This window comes from Triticum dicoccoides, chromosome 1A (genome assembly GCF_002162155.2).
Source record: "Triticum dicoccoides isolate Atlit2015 ecotype Zavitan chromosome 1A, WEW_v2.0, whole genome shotgun sequence".
Classification (NCBI taxonomy): Eukaryota; Viridiplantae; Streptophyta; class Magnoliopsida; order Poales; family Poaceae; genus Triticum; species Triticum dicoccoides.
Genome location: NC_041380.1, coordinates 11,006,413 through 11,013,200, shown reverse-complemented (window position 1 = coordinate 11,013,200; position 6,788 = coordinate 11,006,413). Strand labels below are relative to the sequence as shown.

The window sequence follows — 6,788 nt, the reverse complement described above, 5'->3', positions numbered from 1 at the left end:
AATGAGAACCAATGCACCCCGTGCGATCTCTCAATCTCTTCCTCTCGTACAACCACGTCTCACAATGTGTGAGTCCCTACACAGCTCTATTCTTCTTCTCTGCTATCACGTGAGCAGAAAATACTCCTATGATCTTCATCGTCTGATCCTGGGAGAGCTAGCTACTCTGTAGGTTAGCGTTTAGCTAACAGTGAAAGCTTGAGGGAGAGATAATTTGTGTCATGTGAAGGGATAATAGGAGTAGCCACGCCATGGGATTAGAAGGTCCGTACAAAAGTGAAGAGTAATACGCCCACTCAAAAGTAAAGAGTTCTTATTCATACTTATATAATACCGACTGGTAGTGAAGTCCTTTAGCACGCTAGCATGTCTAGATGGCATGCATAATGTGATACATATGAAGTAATCATGGCCTTGTGGTTTGCCTTGCTGGAAGTGACCAGGGCATAAATGGCATCAACGACAAGCTTATTTTTTTCGGAAAGAGGGGAACACCCTAACGATTATGCATATACATTGGCACATCGATCCAGATTGATCAGCAAGCCCTACCACTTGTATCTGGTCGGCACAAGCAAGAGAGGTGTCTTCTTATGGATGGTGAGTCATCCGGCCTCTTCCATGTTCATATCCTCACTCCTCAGCCCCTCCGGGAGCTCCCAGTCAAAGCAGTAGAGCAAGTTTGCCAGGGTGAACTCCGTGGTAGCCACCCCCATGTCTATCCCGGGACACATCCTCCGTCCGGCGCTGAAGGGCAGGAAATCAAACTGCGCTTGGTTAGAGTACATGTCATCCTTGCCCTCGAACCTCTCCGGGATGAACTCCTCAGGGTTGACCCCCCAGTTGGCCAGGTCCCTCCCATAGCCCATGCGTTCACTAAGATCCTCGTCTTTGCCGGCACGTCGTACCCACACACTGTGATGTGCCTCATGGTCTCCCTCGGCTCTAGAAGGGGCAACGCCGGGTGCAGTTGCAACGTCTCCATGACCACCATCTTGAGGTACTTGAGCTTTGGCATGTCGTCTTGTTGCACCCTCTCTTTGTTGTCCACTACAGTCCTGATCTCGTCTTGCACCTTGTTCAGCACATGTGGCTTCCTGACCAGCTATGCCATTGCCTAGATAATGGTCACCGCACCTGTGTCGACGGCTCCGATATATGTGTTCTACAACAAGATTTAATTTAAGCATTACAAATTACTACCTCTGTATCGAAATATAAGAAGTTTTGACAGCTTAATTTGAACCACAAAAACATCTTATCTCTACTACTTAAAAAGAACGTAAGGTTCTCATTTTGCTTTTCTTTCCACCATCTCTTCGTCCAACCTTCCATGTATATGATAATCAAGCACCTTAATTTACATACCTTCTAAACCAATTCCACTTTAATTTAATTACCAAACTGCTAATCAAAATATAAGATAATTCACGGGCAGAATTTGATGACCATTTATTTACACAATCGCATTATTATCGACAGATAGATCACAAGCTAACGTAATAGAATATTTATATTTCGTTGCAACACACGGGCATTGCCTGTTCCTATCGGAAAGAGTATTTCAACTGAATCCTAATTACCCCGACCTCTGTGTTAGGACAAAGGACTAACGGGAGGAAACAACCATCCTCCATTAATTACGCAGACAAAAAGGAGATGAAGAAAAAAAGTATAACACATAAAAAATGAATCTATCACTGCATGTCGCAGCCTACTAGCGCCTCCTCCTCGAGCAACCTGGTCGCCTCCTCCTCGAGCGTTCATCTGCTGCATCCTCATGGAGCCGCCAAAAACGCTCGATCTGGCCTGCCCAAAGCCTCATGCGCGAGCTCCTCCTCCATCTCGGCCATACGTATCTCTCACAAGACGCCGATCTGGATGCCGCCATTTTCTGTCCACGGTCATTACCAACCTCACGTTGCACCAATGCCACTTTGCTGGGTTTTTTTTGCGAGAAAACTTTTGATCTATTCATCAAAAATCATGTCAGTACAACAAACACTAGAAATAATAAAAAATACATCCAGATCTGCAGACCACATAGTGATTTTCCTAGTTAACCAAGAGAGAATAAATGATGTAGTAGGTGTGTTATGCTTAATCATGATTACTTATCGGATGAGATATCCAAAAATATACCTTTGAGTAGCGCAAACACGTAGATGCTTATTTCTATTGAGTCACACATATTGTGTCTATGCATGCATTCTTCATGTGAAGAGAAAGAGAAGATAATATACAACATAAACAAATTACATGCAGCTAGGCATGCGGTGATATACTGATGACTACATACATAGCTTTGGGATGATCTTATTAGGCATTTGGTTGGTACTGTGTATATATATAGTCCATCACAACGTGGACATCTTCCTCACCCCAACTAAAACATAGCATTAGTAACAAGTTAGCCAGCCATAGCTTCAATTTAGATGGAATCATATAGTCCTGGAATAGTAGCAGTAACGAGTGAGCTAATTGTATCTTCAATTTAGATGGAAGCATGTTGTCCTGGAATACTAGCTATGAATTCCAGTATTTACTACATGACTCAGAACTATTCCTTGATCTATTATCAACCACACATAAAACAAGAAACTGCGATGAGATAATGGAGTGAAACAAAAAAGTTAGGTGTTTTCCTACATGAGCAATGTGGAAGAGTCTATCCAGATAGGCATGCAGTGATATACTAATGTTGCAGGCAGGCTGATCGACATTCACTACTATGTCATGAAGAACAAAATCAATCGCAACGAAGACCATACTTTGTGGGGGTTTTGCCCGCTGCCAGACAAGCTTATCAAATATGCAACAATAAATGCATTCACCACCTACGAGTCATGGAGAATCATCTACGATGTCATAATGGGGCTAGACAGAGCAAAACGAGAAAAAGAAACGAAGAAGAGCAAGAACAAGGATCTAATCCCATACAGCAACTAGAAATGAACAGGGCTAGGTTTAGTTTCATTTTACTTTAATTGCGTTGTTTCTTGTTTCCTATTTGCTAGGTTTTGCTTATGTCTGTTGTTTCATATTGAATGTTTCTTTGTAAAACAATGTCGTTGTACTATGTTTTGCTTGTTGAGTTTGTATTAGAACAAGTATTCAGACAAGTTTGAAAAATCTGATGTGTGACACCTAAACATACTACACACATACAAACAGATTCAACAACATCTTTCAACAGAACTGTTCCAATAACTATTTTGAAACAACTTTGGTCAGACAGTGAAGAACGAAGGAACATGCAGTACACAAGCAAAGTACTCCCGCTGTTCACTTTTATAAGGCTTTGTAGATGTTTCAGATATTGTGCAAAACAGTTCAATTTCACTTGTCTGAAACTATAAAAGTGAACGGAGGGAGTACATGAAATTCTCTTTGTCAACATATGCAGTTTTACATCTGTACATGGTGCGCACCAAAAAAGTGGAAAATCAGTGGCACTTACGTCACCAGAATAGAAAGATAATTAATAAAACCTACGTTACCAAGATTAGATGCTCTGCTGGTATGCAAACCAATGACGCTGCCAAACACGCCCAACCCTTCTAGTATATTCTAATACGGAGAGAGTATTTAAGTAAAATGCTCCTTGTAAGCGGTTTTAATTTACCGCCTTATTTCATACGTGCCGTTAGTATCCCCTTTATAACATCTCTACTAAACCTGAATTCAGAGCCCTGGTGATCCTTCATAAGGCCAACAAGGGCGTCGACAAGGCCACAACCATTCTCGTCGTCGGGGTGCTGCGCCTGCTCGAGCATGATCTCAAAGAAGGCGTCAAACTTTCGGTCACACGGGCCACACGATCTACAAACCCTCTTCTATGATGATTCGGTCGTCCAATCCATCATCCTCAGCTCGCCACAAACCTTCTTTGGAGCTATCAACAAACACTTAAAAGGCAATTAATTCTGCTTCTGATGTGACAAATAAGACCAAAAAATCAATAACAGGACTATAGCTGGCTCCCCAATTTCATCATGAAACTGAATAGTCTTTGTAATTTACAGCAACATCGTTCCCAGATTGAGTTTACAACAGCACATGGCCATGCTCTCAAGAACAGAGTTGACCATGCTGAAGGAAGTATGCAGGCAACAGGAACTACCACTAACTGATGAGCAGAATACTCATCTCACACAGCCGAATGCAGAAGAGAGGCGCTGTGTTGCAAGTGTAATAATATGGTATTGAGCAATTGGAACGTCGTGGTTGGAAATCCTCATCACGGAGACACCTGCGTACTCCAATGGTAACAGAACTGTCCATGGTCGCCAAATGGCAACTTGTACATTTAACTAAATAGCTGCTGATTGGAAGTCTTGGCAACTTTGTGTTGATAAGGATAAAAAAATACTAACACATACCATCTGCAATTGATTACAAGATGAGAAGATTGGCCTTTTCCCCATAAAGGACCTTTTATTAACTTAAAGTGTCATGTCACAAAAAACGACTAGAATGACGATTTCAAGACCTTGCCGTCTGAAACAAATTTAAATCCAAATAAGATGCACAACCTTAATTAGCGATCCCTGATGCTGCTCTAAGTAGTACTTGCAGGTCTTTACAACAAAATAAGGGAGATCTAAGGTATAGTAGTTCTTTCTCCCTTGAGTCAGACGTCTGCTATACTACTAGATTCTATATACTTCGGCCGGCAGCTAACCGCCATAATGACTGACACTACCGGAATCGCACCCTATGCCGACGGCCAGGGCCGTCGGCATATCCCTGAATGGCCGTCGGGACAGGCCTATGCCGACGGCACCCGTCGGCATAGGGCCGTCGGCAACATATCCGTCGGCGCAGCCAGGAAAGCCGTCGGCATAGGCCCTATCCCGACGGTGTCCGTACATCTATGCCGACGGCCCCGGCCGTCGGCAACGTTATCGCCTAACGGCGGCCGCCATCAAGTGCTGACCAATGCTTGCTCGCCACGTGGCAGGTCTGTGCCGACGGCCTAGCCGTCGGCACAGCTGTCGGCTTAGGTTGAAACTATGCCGACGGCTAGACCGTCGGCATAGACCTGCCACGTGGCAGCCACTGGGAGCTCCTGGAGCAGGCCTATGCCGACGACATAGCCGTCGGCTTAGTTTGAAACTATGCCGACGGCTAAGCCGTCGTCATAGACCTGCCACGTGGCAGCCACTGGGAGCTCACGGCAGCTCTATGCCGACGGCCTTGCCGTCGGCATAGTTTCTGTCTGTTTTTTTTTCTTTTTTTTGATTTGTTTCAGCTCAATTCATTTGAATATATACAGCACACAACAAATATATGCATCACATAATAGCTGGCCCAGCAGCATCACAGAACAAATTCATCATCACACATCATAAGAAGCATCGCAAAGCATAAACATATAAGTATCATCACCACCAAGCATAAGAATCTCACAAACAACAATAAGAAACATCACAAGCATATAAGTATCATCACCACCAAGACCGCCACAATGTGACCCAAAGGCTTAAGCGCCAGGACGTCGAGCACCACGGAGGTCGTCACAGCCAAGACCGCCGAAGCCCAGGTCGTCACTGCTAGCGGCAGCGCTACCGCCAAGACCGCCTCCTCCTCCGCCTCCGTGGATCGGAGTGGTCGGGCACCGTGTCTCCGGAGTGCTGCGAAGACCACCGCCAACGGTAGATCCACCTGTTCCCTGGATGTTGAAAAGACATATGCACAGGATATATGACTGTGTTGAAAGGCATGACATGCTTTGGGTGAATAGATTGGGGATGAACTAACCGGCGAGGGGCCAGCGTTCTGTGCCACAAACTCCTCAAAGCTCATCAGCACTGGTTGTGCTGGAGGGCATTGTGCTGGAGGGAACTGAGGACACCTGCCGACCGCCATATCCTGAAAAGCCTGCTGCATCTGGCTATCCCTCTGCACTTGGTGTTCATAAAGCCTCTGATGCCACGCCATGGTCTCTTGGCGTGTGTACTCCATGTAGGCCTATAGTATGACATGATGGAACTCATAAAACTACTAAATGCGGAAAATGAAGTGAGAAATGAAGATAAGAGGGAAAATACTTACAGATTGTTGCTCCTGAAAGAGGTACTGTGTACTAGTCACTGGCTGGCTCGTGCGCTGGCTCAGGCTCGGGTCGATCCGACGAAGCTGTGTGTAGGAGATACTAGGAGTGATCACAGCATCGAGAACCGCCTCCCGACCGTGCTCCTTGGGCCCCATCCTCACCACCGCCATGTCGTCCAAAGGCGCCGCAATGGGGTCAGGTGTGTCAGGATGTAACTCCAGATACGCTTCAGAGTAGGCCTTCTTCCTCCCTGCGGTCTTCTTGTCGTAGTACTTGGGCTCGCCAGGCTTGGGGTCCTTCCGCGTATGGGCGATCTCCCACGCCTGCATGTGTGAGAGCGGCCGCTTCAGTTTCTCCTCCTGCACCACCAAACAGAGGTTAGTCATACATAAGAAAGTGATGGTAAATAGAAGAAGAAGAATGTTACACCCCGAAGGCCACCCCGAATCCCAGTTGACCAGTAGATCTAGCCCTTTGACTTTCGCCGGACGGGCTTTGACCGGTGGACTCTTCCACCTGGTTGTGATAGGTCAGCCCATAGCAACATCCCCAAACACGGTTTGGACCCAACCCAACACTAGATTCCCTCCGGTTCCATCGCACCCGCACCATCCCCCCTCTAAGTGACGACTGCTCTGCCTTTCGTGGAGGGGGCCACACCATGGAGCCCCAAGACGGGCGTCTACGCATGCCAGAACACTTTCACACATGCATCGGGACCCGTGCGATG

At 45.9% G+C, this 6,788-nt stretch overlaps 1 pseudogene; it reads right to left on the bottom strand.

Moving 5' to 3' along the window:
• Positions 1-548: 548 nt before the first annotated feature.
• Positions 549-4,284, bottom strand: LOC119349748 (annotated as a pseudogene).
• Positions 4,285-6,788: the final 2,504 nt, after the last annotated feature.